General features: G+C 44.7%; 20 non-coding genes across 20 annotated transcripts; 13 read left to right on the top strand and 7 right to left on the bottom strand.

The window, feature by feature from the left end:
- The first annotated feature begins 46 nt into the window (after positions 1-46).
- TRNAA-CGC (transfer RNA alanine (anticodon CGC)) lies at positions 47-118 on the top strand. Its single transcript has one exon. It is a non-coding gene; the product is annotated as a tRNA-Ala (tRNA).
- A 199-nt stretch (positions 119-317) lies between these two features.
- Positions 318-390, bottom strand: TRNAM-CAU (transfer RNA methionine (anticodon CAU)). The gene has a single exon. It is a non-coding gene; the product is annotated as a tRNA-Met (tRNA).
- Positions 391-1,387: 997 nt separating this feature from the next.
- TRNAY-GUA (transfer RNA tyrosine (anticodon GUA)) lies at positions 1,388-1,473 on the top strand. Its single transcript is given in 2 exon segments — positions 1,388-1,424; positions 1,438-1,473. It is a non-coding gene; the product is annotated as a tRNA-Tyr (tRNA).
- Positions 1,474-1,602: 129 nt separating this feature from the next.
- Positions 1,603-1,674, top strand: TRNAA-CGC (transfer RNA alanine (anticodon CGC)). The gene has a single exon. It is a non-coding gene; the product is annotated as a tRNA-Ala (tRNA).
- Positions 1,675-1,873: 199 nt separating this feature from the next.
- On the bottom strand, positions 1,874-1,946 carry TRNAM-CAU (transfer RNA methionine (anticodon CAU)). Its single transcript has one exon. It is a non-coding gene; the product is annotated as a tRNA-Met (tRNA).
- Positions 1,947-3,158: 1,212 nt separating this feature from the next.
- On the top strand, positions 3,159-3,230 carry TRNAA-CGC (transfer RNA alanine (anticodon CGC)). The gene has a single exon. It is a non-coding gene; the product is annotated as a tRNA-Ala (tRNA).
- A 199-nt stretch (positions 3,231-3,429) lies between these two features.
- TRNAM-CAU (transfer RNA methionine (anticodon CAU)) lies at positions 3,430-3,502 on the bottom strand. Its single transcript has one exon. It is a non-coding gene; the product is annotated as a tRNA-Met (tRNA).
- A 1,212-nt stretch (positions 3,503-4,714) lies between these two features.
- Positions 4,715-4,786, top strand: TRNAA-CGC (transfer RNA alanine (anticodon CGC)). The gene has a single exon. It is a non-coding gene; the product is annotated as a tRNA-Ala (tRNA).
- Positions 4,787-4,985: 199 nt separating this feature from the next.
- TRNAM-CAU (transfer RNA methionine (anticodon CAU)) lies at positions 4,986-5,058 on the bottom strand. Its single transcript has one exon. It is a non-coding gene; the product is annotated as a tRNA-Met (tRNA).
- Positions 5,059-6,055: 997 nt separating this feature from the next.
- TRNAY-GUA (transfer RNA tyrosine (anticodon GUA)) lies at positions 6,056-6,141 on the top strand. The gene is given in 2 exon segments: positions 6,056-6,092; positions 6,106-6,141. It is a non-coding gene; the product is annotated as a tRNA-Tyr (tRNA).
- Positions 6,142-6,270: 129 nt separating this feature from the next.
- On the top strand, positions 6,271-6,342 carry TRNAA-CGC (transfer RNA alanine (anticodon CGC)). Its single transcript has one exon. It is a non-coding gene; the product is annotated as a tRNA-Ala (tRNA).
- A 1,484-nt stretch (positions 6,343-7,826) lies between these two features.
- On the top strand, positions 7,827-7,898 carry TRNAA-CGC (transfer RNA alanine (anticodon CGC)). Its single transcript has one exon. It is a non-coding gene; the product is annotated as a tRNA-Ala (tRNA).
- Positions 7,899-9,167: 1,269 nt separating this feature from the next.
- Positions 9,168-9,253, top strand: TRNAY-GUA (transfer RNA tyrosine (anticodon GUA)). The gene is given in 2 exon segments: positions 9,168-9,204; positions 9,218-9,253. It is a non-coding gene; the product is annotated as a tRNA-Tyr (tRNA).
- Positions 9,254-9,382: 129 nt separating this feature from the next.
- TRNAA-CGC (transfer RNA alanine (anticodon CGC)) lies at positions 9,383-9,454 on the top strand. Its single transcript has one exon. It is a non-coding gene; the product is annotated as a tRNA-Ala (tRNA).
- A 199-nt stretch (positions 9,455-9,653) lies between these two features.
- On the bottom strand, positions 9,654-9,726 carry TRNAM-CAU (transfer RNA methionine (anticodon CAU)). Its single transcript has one exon. It is a non-coding gene; the product is annotated as a tRNA-Met (tRNA).
- Positions 9,727-10,938: 1,212 nt separating this feature from the next.
- TRNAA-CGC (transfer RNA alanine (anticodon CGC)) lies at positions 10,939-11,010 on the top strand. The gene has a single exon. It is a non-coding gene; the product is annotated as a tRNA-Ala (tRNA).
- A 199-nt stretch (positions 11,011-11,209) lies between these two features.
- Positions 11,210-11,282, bottom strand: TRNAM-CAU (transfer RNA methionine (anticodon CAU)). Its single transcript has one exon. It is a non-coding gene; the product is annotated as a tRNA-Met (tRNA).
- A 997-nt stretch (positions 11,283-12,279) lies between these two features.
- TRNAY-GUA (transfer RNA tyrosine (anticodon GUA)) lies at positions 12,280-12,365 on the top strand. Its single transcript is given in 2 exon segments — positions 12,280-12,316; positions 12,330-12,365. It is a non-coding gene; the product is annotated as a tRNA-Tyr (tRNA).
- A 129-nt stretch (positions 12,366-12,494) lies between these two features.
- TRNAA-CGC (transfer RNA alanine (anticodon CGC)) lies at positions 12,495-12,566 on the top strand. Its single transcript has one exon. It is a non-coding gene; the product is annotated as a tRNA-Ala (tRNA).
- Positions 12,567-12,765: 199 nt separating this feature from the next.
- TRNAM-CAU (transfer RNA methionine (anticodon CAU)) lies at positions 12,766-12,838 on the bottom strand. Its single transcript has one exon. It is a non-coding gene; the product is annotated as a tRNA-Met (tRNA).
- Between the last annotated feature and the right edge of the window lie 276 nt (positions 12,839-13,114).

The raw sequence follows: 13,114 nt of genomic DNA, 5'->3' as shown, positions 1-13,114 counted from the left end.
GTTTCAGGGATTCCTTGCATCCATCAAACAGCTCGAGTGCAAAAGTGGGGATGTAGCTCAGTGGTAGAGCGCATGCTTCGCATGTATGAGGTCCCGGGTTCAATCCCCGGCATCTCCAGGAGCCTCTGTTCCTTATCTTGGCTTTTTTCCAGAAGGCTAGCCTGCCATCATGCAGAAAGAAGAAGTTTGTCATGCAGTTGGGGTGAGAGCCCCACTTAAATAGTCAGACATTTGCTTTGGAAAAATCTTTGAACTAGGCATAGTTTGCGCATTTCAAGAAAATCGGAGAATTTTGCATTCCAAAAGAAGGAAATAAATGCCCTCTCTGAGGATCGAACTCAGGACCTTCAGATTATGAGACTGACGCGCTGCCTACTGCGCTAAGAAGGCTGTATATAGGCATCTGTACATAAGACCATGAAGATCATCCAGGTACAAGGCTGAAGGATTTTCCTGACTGACATTGTATACTGCAGAGTCGAATGGGGTGATGTGGCCGTCGGTTCAATGCAGGGTTTCCAATCATACAGTCAAACCTTGCAGAAGTGGGGATGTAGCTCAGTGGTAGAGCGCATGCTTTGCATGTATGAGGCCCCGGGTTCAATCCCCGGCATCTCCAGACTTTTGCCATGCTTACCTTGGATTTTGGGCCGAAAGCTAGGCTGGCATCATGATGAAGGAAGAGATATGTCCTCCAACCGGGATGAGGACCCCGCTTAATCTGTCAGACGTTTGCCTTGAAAAATCCCATGAAATGGGGCTATCTCATTTTTGATGATTATAGATCAAAAGAATCCTACTTGTTGAAGACATCAAAGTGATGATTCATCTTGACAACCATAATGCTTTGATGATAGAAATCTGTCGCATCTCTCTTGATCATTGGTAAGGGTTCTTCTTCTAAACCAGAGACTCTTTACAGTAGCTTTTAGAAAAACGGAATATTTTGTTTATCTCAATCACCTTCAATCTACAGATTTTTCCGTTCTCTTTCCTTTTGAAAATGCATCCAAAATGCACGTTCTTGATGCTGGGTGCGTAGTAATGACTCCCATAACTTTCTGTCATTTCTTTCATGGTTCCGCGCAGCCCTCCATTTGCCACCAATGCTGCCCAAGGTCTTTGTATCAAAGTTCCTTTCCTTTCTGTAAAATTGAAATTTGGAGCACCCCTGCTTATCCCCAAGCCAAGACAGAACATGAACTTTGGTCTGAAATCCTCCTTTGGGGTGATAAGACGTACCTTACAGTGTGCTCTAAGAACTGGTGACTTTGAGAGGGAGCTGCAGGTAATGTTCATGATTTTCATCGATCTGCTCCTGATCCCCACCCCCACAACCTTTCTTGAGCGAGAGATAATTACAGCGCTGAAAGATACTTCAGCCACTCCTTCGATAGCTCAGTTGGTAGAGCGGAGGACTGTAGCATAAAGTCAGACATCCTTAGGTCGCTGGTTCAAATCCGGCTCGAAGGATTTTTTGCTTCGATTTCCATATCTTTCACTTTTATTCAAACAATACCTTCCATTGATTATGATCGAGACTTTGCAGTCCCTGGGTTTCAGGGATTCCTTGCATCCATCAAACAGCTCGAGTGCAAAAGTGGGGATGTAGCTCAGTGGTAGAGCGCATGCTTCGCATGTATGAGGTCCCGGGTTCAATCCCCGGCATCTCCAGGAGCCTCTGTTCCTTATCTTGGCTTTTTTCCAGAAGGCTAGCCTGCCATCATGCAGAAAGAAGAAGTTTGTCATGCAGTTGGGGTGAGAGCCCCACTTAAATAGTCAGACATTTGCTTTGGAAAAATCTTTGAACTAGGCATAGTTTGCGCATTTCAAGAAAATCGGAGAATTTTGCATTCCAAAAGAAGGAAATAAATGCCCTCTCTGAGGATCGAACTCAGGACCTTCAGATTATGAGACTGACGCGCTGCCTACTGCGCTAAGAAGGCTGTATATAGGCATCTGTACATAAGACCATGAAGATCATCCAGGTACAAGGCTGAAGGATTTTCCTGACTGACATTGTATACTGCAGAGTCGAATGGGGTGATGTGGCCGTCGGTTCAATGCAGGGTTTCCAATCATACAGTCAAACCTTGCAGAAGTGGGGATGTAGCTCAGTGGTAGAGCGCATGCTTTGCATGTATGAGGCCCCGGGTTCAATCCCCGGCATCTCCAGACTTTTGCCATGCTTACCTTGGATTTTGGGCCGAAAGCTAGGCTGGCATCATGATGAAGGAAGAGATATGTCCTCCAACCGGGATGAGGACCCCGCTTAATCTGTCAGACGTTTGCCTTGAAAAATCCCATGAAATGGGGCTATCTCATTTTTGATGATTATAGATCAAAAGAATCCTACTTGTTGAAGACATCAAAGTGATGATTCATCTTGACAACCATAATGCTTTGATGATAGAAATCTGTCGCATCTCTCTTGATCATTGGTAAGGGTTCTTCTTCTAAACCAGAGACTCTTTACAGTAGCTTTTAGAAAAACGGAATATTTTGTTTATCTCAATCACCTTCAATCTACAGATTTTTCCGTTCTCTTTCCTTTTGAAAATGCATCCAAAATGCACGTTCTTGATGCTGGGTGCGTAGTAATGACTCCCATAACTTTCTGTCATTTCTTTCATGGTTCCGCGCAGCCCTCCATTTGCCACCAATGCTGCCCAAGGTCTTTGTATCAAAGTTCCTTTCCTTTCTGTAAAATTGAAATTTGGAGCACCCCTGCTTATCCCCAAGCCAAGACAGAACATGAACTTTGGTCTGAAATCCTCCTTTGGGGTGATAAGACGTACCTTACAGTGTGCTCTAAGAACTGGTGACTTTGAGAGGGAGCTGCAGGTAATGTTCATGATTTTCATCGATCTGCTCCTGATCCCCACCCCCACAACCTTTCTTGAGCGAGAGATAATTACAGCGCTGAAAGATACTTCAGCCACTCCTTCGATAGCTCAGTTGGTAGAGCGGAGGACTGTAGCATAAAGTCAGACATCCTTAGGTTGCTGGTTCAAATCCGGCTCGAAGGATTTTTTGCTTCGATTTCCATATATTTCACTTTTATTCAAACAATACCTTCCATTGATTATGATCGAGACTTTGCAGTCCCTGGGTTTCAGGGATTCCTTGCATCCATCAAACAGCTCGAGTGCAAAAGTGGGGATGTAGCTCAGTGGTAGAGCGCATGCTTCGCATGTATGAGGTCCCGGGTTCAATCCCCGGCATCTCCAGGAGCCTCTGTTCCTTATCTTGGCTTTTTTCCAGAAGGCTAGCCTGCCATCATGCAGAAAGAAGAAGTTTGTCATGCAGTTGGGGTGAGAGCCCCACTTAAATAGTCAGACATTTGCTTTGGAAAAATCTTTGAACTAGGCATAGTTTGCGCATTTCAAGAAAATCGGAGAATTTTGCATTCCAAAAGAAGGAAATAAATGCCCTCTCTGAGGATCGAACTCAGGACCTTCAGATTATGAGACTGACGCGCTGCCTACTGCGCTAAGAAGGCTGTATATAGGCATCTGTACATAAGACCATGAAGATCATCCAGGTACAAGGCTGAAGGATTTTCCTGACTGACATTGTATACTGCAGAGTCGAATGGGGTGATGTGGCCGTCGGTTCAATGCAGGGTTTCCAATCATACAGTCAAACCTTGCAGAAGTGGGGATGTAGCTCAGTGGTAGAGCGCATGCTTTGCATGTATGAGGCCCCGGGTTCAATCCCCGGCATCTCCAGACTTTTGCCATGCTTACCTTGGATTTTGGGCCGAAAGCTAGGCTGGCATCATGATGAAGGAAGAGATATGTCCTCCAACCGGGATGAGGACCCCGCTTAATCTGTCAGACGTTTGCCTTGAAAAATCCCATGAAATGGGGCTATCTCATTTTTGATGATTATAGATCAAAAGAATCCTACTTGTTGAAGACATCAAAGTGATGATTCATCTTGACAACCATAATGCTTTGATGATAGAAATCTGTCGCATCTCTCTTGATCATTGGTAAGGGTTCTTCTTCTAAACCAGAGACTCTTTACAGTAGCTTTTAGAAAAACGGAATATTTTGTTTATCTCAATCACCTTCAATCTACAGATTTTTCCGTTCTCTTTCCTTTTGAAAATGCATCCAAAATGCACGTTCTTGATGCTGGGTGCGTAGTAATGACTCCCATAACTTTCTGTCATTTCTTTCATGGTTCCGCGCAGCCCTCCATTTGCCACCAATGCTGCCCAAGGTCTTTGTATCAAAGTTCCTTTCCTTTCTGTAAAATTGAAATTTGGAGCACCCCTGCTTATCCCCAAGCCAAGACAGAACATGAACTTTGGTCTGAAATCCTCCTTTGGGGTGATAAGACGTACCTTACAGTGTGCTCTAAGAACTGGTGACTTTGAGAGGGAGCTGCAGGTAATGTTCATGATTTTCATCGATCTGCTCCTGATCCCCACCCCCACAACCTTTCTTGAGCGAGAGATAATTACAGCGCTGAAAGATACTTCAGCCACTCCTTCGATAGCTCAGTTGGTAGAGCGGAGGACTGTAGCATAAAGTCAGACATCCTTAGGTTGCTGGTTCAAATCCGGCTCGAAGGATTTTTTGCTTCGATTTCCATATATTTCACTTTTATTCAAACAATACCTTCCATTGATTATGATCGAGACTTTGCAGTCCCTGGGTTTCAGGGATTCCTTGCATCCATCAAACAGCTCGAGTGCAAAAGTGGGGATGTAGCTCAGTGGTAGAGCGCATGCTTCGCATGTATGAGGTCCCGGGTTCAATCCCCGGCATCTCCAGGAGCCTCTGTTCCTTATCTTGGCTTTTTTCCAGAAGGCTAGCCTGCCATCATGCAGAAAGAAGAAGTTTGTCATGCAGTTGGGGTGAGAGCCCCACTTAAATAGTCAGACATTTGCTTTGGAAAAATCTTTGAACTAGGCATAGTTTGCGCATTTCAAGAAAATCGGAGAATTTTGCATTCCAAAAGAAGGAAATAAATGCCCTCTCTGAGGATCGAACTCAGGACCTTCAGATTATGAGACTGACGCGCTGCCTACTGCGCTAAGAAGGCTGTATATAGGCATCTGTACATAAGACCATGAAGATCATCCAGGTACAAGGCTGAAGGATTTTCCTGACTGACATTGTATACTGCAGAGTCGAATGGGGTGATGTGGCCGTCGGTTCAATGCAGGGTTTCCAATCATACAGTCAAACCTTGCAGAAGTGGGGATGTAGCTCAGTGGTAGAGCGCATGCTTTGCATGTATGAGGCCCCGGGTTCAATCCCCGGCATCTCCAGACTTTTGCCATGCTTACCTTGGATTTTGGGCCGAAAGCTAGGCTGGCATCATGATGAAGGAAGAGATATGTCCTCCAACCGGGATGAGGACCCCGCTTAATCTGTCAGACGTTTGCCTTGAAAAATCCCATGAAATGGGGCTATCTCATTTTTGATGATTATAGATCAAAAGAATCCTACTTGTTGAAGACATCAAAGTGATGATTCATCTTGACAACCATAATGCTTTGATGATAGAAATCTGTCGCATCTCTCTTGATCATTGGTAAGGGTTCTTCTTCTAAACCAGAGACTCTTTACAGTAGCTTTTAGAAAAACGGAATATTTTGTTTATCTCAATCACCTTCAATCTACAGATTTTTCCGTTCTCTTTCCTTTTGAAAATGCATCCAAAATGCACTTTCTTGATGCTGGGTGCGTAGTAATGACTCCCATAACTTTCTGTCATTTCTTTCATGGTTCCGCGCAGCCATCCATTTGCCACCAATGCTGCCCAAGGTCTTTGTATCAAAGTTCCTTTCCTTTCTGTAAAATTGAAATTTGGAGCACCCCTGCTTATCCCCAAGCCAAGACAGAACATGAACTTTGGTCTGAAATCCTCCTTTGGGGTGATAAGACGTACCTTACAGTGTGCTCTAAGAACTGGTGACTTTGAGAGGGAGCTGCAGGTAATGTTCATGATTTTCATCGATCTGCTCCTGATCCCCACCCCCACAACCTTTCTTGAGCGAGAGATAATTACAGCGCTGAAAGATACTTCAGCCACTCCTTCGATAGCTCAGTTGGTAGAGCGGAGGACTGTAGCATAAAGTCAGACATCCTTAGGTCGCTGGTTCAAATCCGGCTCGAAGGATTTTTTGCTTCGATTTCCATATATTTCACTTTTATTCAAACAATACCTTCCATTGATTATGATCGAGACTTTGCAGTCCCTGGGTTTCAGGGATTCCTTGCATCCATCAAACAGCTCGAGGGCAAAAGTGGGGATGTAGCTCAGTGGTAGAGCGCATGCTTCGCATGTATGAGGTCCCGGGTTCAATCCCCGGCATCTCCAGGAGCCTCTGTTCCTTATCTTGGCTTTTTTCCAGAAGGCTAGCCTGCCATCATGCAGAAAGAAGAAGTTTGTCATGCAGTTGGGGTGAGAGCCCCACTTAAATAGTCAGACATTTGCTTTGGAAAAATCTTTGAACTAGGCATAGTTTGCGCATTTCAAGAAAATCGGAGAATTTTGCATTCCAAAAGAAGGAAATAAATGCCCTCTCTGAGGATCGAACTCAGGACCTTCAGATTATGAGACTGACGCGCTGCCTACTGCGCTAAGAAGACTGTATATAGGCATCTGTACATAAGACCATGAAGATCATCCAGGTACAAGGCTGAAGGATTTTCCTGACTGACATTGTATACTGCAGAGTCGAATGGGGTGATGTGGCCGTCGGTTCAATGCAGGGTTTCCAATCATACAGTCAAACCTTGCAGAAGTGGGGATGTAGCTCAGTGGTAGAGCGCATGCTTTGCATGTATGAGGCCCCGGGTTCAATCCCCGGCATCTCCAGACTTTTGCCATGCTTACCTTGGATTTTGGGCCGAAAGCTAGGCTGGCATCATGATGAAGGAAGAGATATGTCCTCCAACCGGGATGAGGACCCCGCTTAATCTGTCAGACGTTTGCCTTGAAAAATCCCATGAAATGGGGCTATCTCATTTTTGATGATTATAGATCAAAAGAATCCTACTTGTTGAAGACATCAAAGTGATGATTCATCTTGACAACCATAATGCTTTGATGATAGAAATCTGTCGCATCTCTCTTGATCATTGGTAAGGGTTCTTCTTCTAAACCAGAGACTCTTTACAGTAGCTTTTAGAAAAACGGAATATTTTGTTTATCTCAATCACCTTCAATCTACAGATTTTTCCGTTCTCTTTCCTTTTGAAAATGCATCCAAAATGCACGTTCTTGATGCTGGGTGCGTAGTAATGACTCCCATAACTTTCTGTCATTTCTTTCATGGTTCCGCGCAGCCCTCCATTTGCCACCAATGCTGCCCAAGGTCTTTGTATCAAAGTTCCTTTCCTTTCTGTAAAATTGAAATTTGGAGCACCCCTGCTTATCCCCAAGCCAAGACAGAACATGAACTTTGGTCTGAAATCCTCCTTTGGGGTGATAAGACGTACCTTACAGTGTGCTCTAAGAACTGGTGACTTTGAGAGGGAGCTGCAGGTAATGTTCATGATTTTCATCGATCTGCTCCTGATCCCCACCCCCACAACCTTTCTTGAGCGAGAGATAATTACAGCGCTGAAAGATACTTCAGCCACTCCTTCGATAGCTCAGTTGGTAGAGCGGAGGACTGTAGCATAAAGTCAGACATCCTTAGGTTGCTGGTTCAAATCCGGCTCGAAGGATTTTTTGCTTCGATTTCCATATATTTCACTTTTATTCAAACAATACCTTCCATTGATTATGATCGAGACTTTGCAGTCCCTGGGTTTCAGGGATTCCTTGCATCCATCAAACAGCTCGAGTGCAAAAGTGGGGATGTAGCTCAGTGGTAGAGCGCATGCTTCGCATGTATGAGGTCCCGGGTTCAATCCCCGGCATCTCCAGGAGCCTCTGTTCCTTATCTTGGCTTTTTTCCAGAAGGCTAGCCTGCCATCATGCAGAAAGAAGAAGTTTGTCATGCAGTTGGGGTGAGAGCCCCACTTAAATAGTCAGACATTTGCTTTGGAAAAATCTTTGAACTAGGCATAGTTTGCGCATTTCAAGAAAATCGGAGAATTTTGCATTCCAAAAGAAGGAAATAAATGCCCTCTCTGAGGATCGAACTCAGGACCTTCAGATTATGAGACTGACGCGCTGCCTACTGCGCTAAGAAGACTGTATATAGGCATCTGTACATAAGACCATGAAGATCATCCAGGTACAAGGCTGAAGGATTTTCCTGACTGACATTGTATACTGCAGAGTCGAATGGGGTGATGTGGCCGTCGGTTCAATGCAGGGTTTCCAATCATACAGTCAAACCTTGCAGAAGTGGGGATGTAGCTCAGTGGTAGAGCGCATGCTTTGCATGTATGAGGCCCCGGGTTCAATCCCCGGCATCTCCAGACTTTTGCCATGCTTACCTTGGATTTTGGGCCGAAAGCTAGGCTGGCATCATGATGAAGGAAGAGATATGTCCTCCAACCGGGATGAGGACCCCGCTTAATCTGTCAGACGTTTGCCTTGAAAAATCCCATGAAATGGGGCTATCTCATTTTTGATGATTATAGATCAAAAGAATCCTACTTGTTGAAGACATCAAAGTGATGATTCATCTTGACAACCATAATGCTTTGATGATAGAAATCTGTCGCATCTCTCTTGATCATTGGTAAGGGTTCTTCTTCTAAACCAGAGACTCTTTACAGTAGCTTTTAGAAAAACGGAATATTTTGTTTATCTCAATCACCTTCAATCTACAGATTTTTCCGTTCTCTTTCCTTTTGAAAATGCATCCAAAATGCACGTTCTTGATGCTGGGTGCGTAGTAATGACTCCCATAACTTTCTGTCATTTCTTTCATGGTTCCGCGCAGCCCTCCATTTGCCACCAATGCTGCCCAAGGTCTTTGTATCAAAGTTCCTTTCCTTTCTGTAAAATTGAAATTTGGAGCACCCCTGCTTATCCCCAAGCCAAGACAGAACATGAACTTTGGTCTGAAATCCTCCTTTGGGGTGATAAGACGTACCTTACAGTGTGCTCTAAGAACTGGTGACTTTGAGAGGGAGCTGCAGGTAATGTTCATGATTTTCATCGATCTGCTCCTGATCCCCACCCCCACAACCTTTCTTGAGCGAGAGATAATTACAGCGCTGAAAGATACTTCAGCCACTCCTTCGATAGCTCAGTTGGTAGAGCGGAGGACTGTAGCATAAAGTCAGACATCCTTAGGTCGCTGGTTCAAATCCGGCTCGAAGGATTTTTTGCTTCGATTTCCATATCTTTCACTTTTATTCAAACAATACCTTCCATTGATTATGATCGAGACTTTGCAGTCCCTGGGTTTCAGGGATTCCTTGCATCCATCAAACAGCTCGAGTGCAAAAGTGGGGATGTAGCTCAGTGGTAGAGCGCATGCTTCGCATGTATGAGGTCCCGGGTTCAATCCCCGGCATCTCCAGGAGCCTCTGTTCCTTATCTTGGCTTTTTTCCAGAAGGCTAGCCTGCCATCATGCAGAAAGAAGAAGTTTGTCATGCAGTTGGGGTGAGAGCCCCACTTAAATAGTCAGACATTTGCTTTGGAAAAATCTTTGAACTAGGCATAGTTTGCGCATTTCAAGAAAATCGGAGAATTTTGCATTCCAAAAGAAGGAAATAAATGCCCTCTCTGAGGATCGAACTCAGGACCTTCAGATTATGAGACTGACGCGCTGCCTACTGCGCTAAGAAGGCTGTATATAGGCATCTGTACATAAGACCATGAAGATCATCCAGGTACAAGGCTGAAGGATTTTCCTGACTGACATTGTATACTGCAGAGTCGAATGGGGTGATGTGGCCGTCGGTTCAATGCAGGGTTTCCAATCATACAGTCAAACCTTGCAGAAGTGGGGATGTAGCTCAGTGGTAGAGCGCATGCTTTGCATGTATGAGGCCCCGGGTTCAATCCCCGGCATCTCCAGACTTTTGCCATGCTTACCTTGGATTTTGGGCCGAAAGCTAGGCTGGCATCATGATGAAGGAAGAGATATGTCCTCCAACCGGGATGAGGACCCCGCTTAATCTGTCAGACGTTTGCCTTGAAAAATCCCATGAAATGGGGCTATCTCATTTTTGATGATTATAGATCAAAAGAATCCTACTTGTTGAAGACATCAAAGTGATGATTCATCTTGACAACCATAATGCTTTGATGATAGAAATCTGTCGCATCTCTCTTGATCATTGGTAAGGGTTCTTCTTCTAAACCAGAGACTCTTTACAGTAGCTTTTAGAAAAACGGAATATTTTGTTTATCTCAATCACCTTCAATCTACAGATTTTTCCGTTCTCTTTCCTTTTGAAAATGCATCCAAAATGCACGTTCTTGATGCTGGGTGCGTAGTAATGACTCCCATAACTTTCTGTCATTTCTTTCATGGTTCCGCGCAGCCCTCCATTTGCCACCAATGCTGCCCAAGGTCTTTGTATCAAAGTTCCTTTCCTTTCTGTAAAATTGAAATTTGGAGCACCCCTGCTTATCCCCAAGCCAAGACAGAACATGAACTTTGGTCTGAAATCCTCCTTTGGGGTGATAAGACGTACCTTACAGTGTGCTCTAAGAACTGGTGACTTTGAGAGGGAGCTGCAGGTAATGTTCATGATTTTCATCGATCTGCTCCTGATCCCCACCCCCACAACCTTTCTTGAGCGAGAGATAATTACAGCGCTGAAAGATACTTCAGCCACTCCTTCGATAGCTCAGTTGGTAGAGCGGAGGACTGTAGCATAAAGTCAGACATCCTTAGGTTGCTGGTTCAAATCCGGCTCGAAGGATTTTTTGCTTCGATTTCCATATATTTCACTTTTATTCAAACAATACCTTCCATTGATTATGATCGAGACTTTGCAGTCCCTGGGTTTCAGGGATTCCTTGCATCCATCAAACAGCTCGAGTGCAAAAGTGGGGATGTAGCTCAGTGGTAGAGCGCATGCTTCGCATGTATGAGGTCCCGGGTTCAATCCCCGGCATCTCCAGGAGCCTCTGTTCCTTATCTTGGCTTTTTTCCAGAAGGCTAGCCTGCCATCATGCAGAAAGAAGAAGTTTGTCATGCAGTTGGGGTGAGAGCCCCACTTAAATAGTCAGACATTTGCTTTGGAAAAATCTTTGAACTAGGCATAGTTTGCGCATTTCAAGAAAATCGGAGAATTTTGCATTCCAAAAGAAGGAAATAAATGCCCTCTCTGAGGATCGAACTCAGGACCTTCAGATTATGAGACTGACGCGCTGCCTACTGCGCTAAGAAGGCTGTATATAGGCATCTGTACATAAGACCATGAAGATCATCCAGGTACAAGGCTGAAGGATTTTCCTGACTGACATTGTATACTGCAGAGTCGAATGGGGTGATGTGGCCGTCGGTTCAATGCAGGGTTTCCAATCATACAGTCAAACCTTGCAGAAGTGGGGATGTAGCTCAGTGGTAGAGCGCATGCTTTGCATGTATGAGGCCCCGGGTTCAATCCCCGGCATCTCCAGACTTTTGCCATGCTTACCTTGGATTTTGGGCCGAAAGCTAGGCTGGCATCATGATGAAGGAAGAGATATGTCCTCCAACCGGGATGAGGACCCCGCTTAATCTGTCAGACGTTTGCCTTGAAAAATCCCATGAAATGGGGCTATCTCATTTTTGATGATTATAGATCAAAAGAATCCTACTTGTTGAAGACATCAAAGTGATGATTCATCTTGACAACCATAATGCTTTGATGATAGAAATCTGTCGCATCTCTCTTGATCATTGGTAAGGGTTCTTCTTCTAAACCAGAGACTCTTTACAGTAGCTTTTAGAAAAACGGAATATTTTGTTTATCTCAATCACCTTCAATCTACAGATTTTTCCGTTCTCTTTCCTTTTGAAAATGCATCCAAAATGCACTTTCTTGATGCTGGGTGCGTAGTAATGACTCCCATAACTTTCTGTCATTTCTTTCATGGTTCCGCGCAGCCATCCATTTGCCACCAATGCTGCCCAAGGTCTTTGTATCAAAGTTCCTTTCCTTTCTGTAAAATTGAAATTTGGAGCACCCCTGCTTATCCCCAAGCCAAGACAGAACATGAACTTTGGTCTGAAATCCTCCTTTGGGGTGATAAGACGTACCTTACAGTGTGCTCTAAGAACTGGTGACTTTGAGAGGGAGCTGCAGGTAATGTTCATGATTTTCATCGATCTGCTCCTGATCCCCACCCCCACAACCTTTCTTGAGCGAGAGATAATTACAGCGCTGAAAGATACTTCAGCCACTCCTTCGATAGCTCAGTTGGTAGAGCGGAGGACTGTAGCATAAAGTCAGACATCCTTAGGTCGCTGGTTCAAATCCGGCTCGAAGGATTTTTTGCTTCGATTTCCATATCTTTCACTTTTATTCAAACAATACCTTCCATTGATTATGATCGAGACTTTGCAGTCCCTGGGTTTCAGGGATTCCTTGCATCCATCAAACAGCTCGAGTGCAAAAGTGGGGATGTAGCTCAGTGGTAGAGCGCATGCTTCGCATGTATGAGGTCCCGGGTTCAATCCCCGGCATCTCCAGGAGCCTCTGTTCCTTATCTTGGCTTTTTTCCAGAAGGCTAGCCTGCCATCATGCAGAAAGAAGAAGTTTGTCATGCAGTTGGGGTGAGAGCCCCACTTAAATAGTCAGACATTTGCTTTGGAAAAATCTTTGAACTAGGCATAGTTTGCGCATTTCAAGAAAATCGGAGAATTTTGCATTCCAAAAGAAGGAAATAAATGCCCTCTCTGAGGATCGAACTCAGGACCTTCAGATTATGAGACTGACGCGCTGCCTACTGCGCTAAGAAGGCTGTATATAGGCATCTGTACATAAGACCATGAAGATCATCCAGGTACAAGGCTGAAGGATTTTCCTGACTGACATTGTATACTGCAGAGTCGAATGGGGTGATGTGGCCGTCGGTTCAATGCAGGGTTTCCAATCATACAGTCAAACCTTGCAGAAGTGGGGATGTAGCTCAGTGGTAGAGCGCATGCTTTGCATGTATGAGGCCCCGGGTTCAATCCCCGGCATCTCCAGACTTTTGCCATGCTTACCTTGGATTTTGGGCCGAAAGCTAGGCTGG

Source organism: Triturus cristatus, chromosome 4_1 (assembly GCF_964204655.1).
Source record: "Triturus cristatus chromosome 4_1, aTriCri1.1, whole genome shotgun sequence".
Classification (NCBI taxonomy): Eukaryota; Metazoa; Chordata; class Amphibia; order Caudata; family Salamandridae; genus Triturus; species Triturus cristatus.
This window is presented reverse-complemented; position numbering and strand designations above follow the sequence as displayed.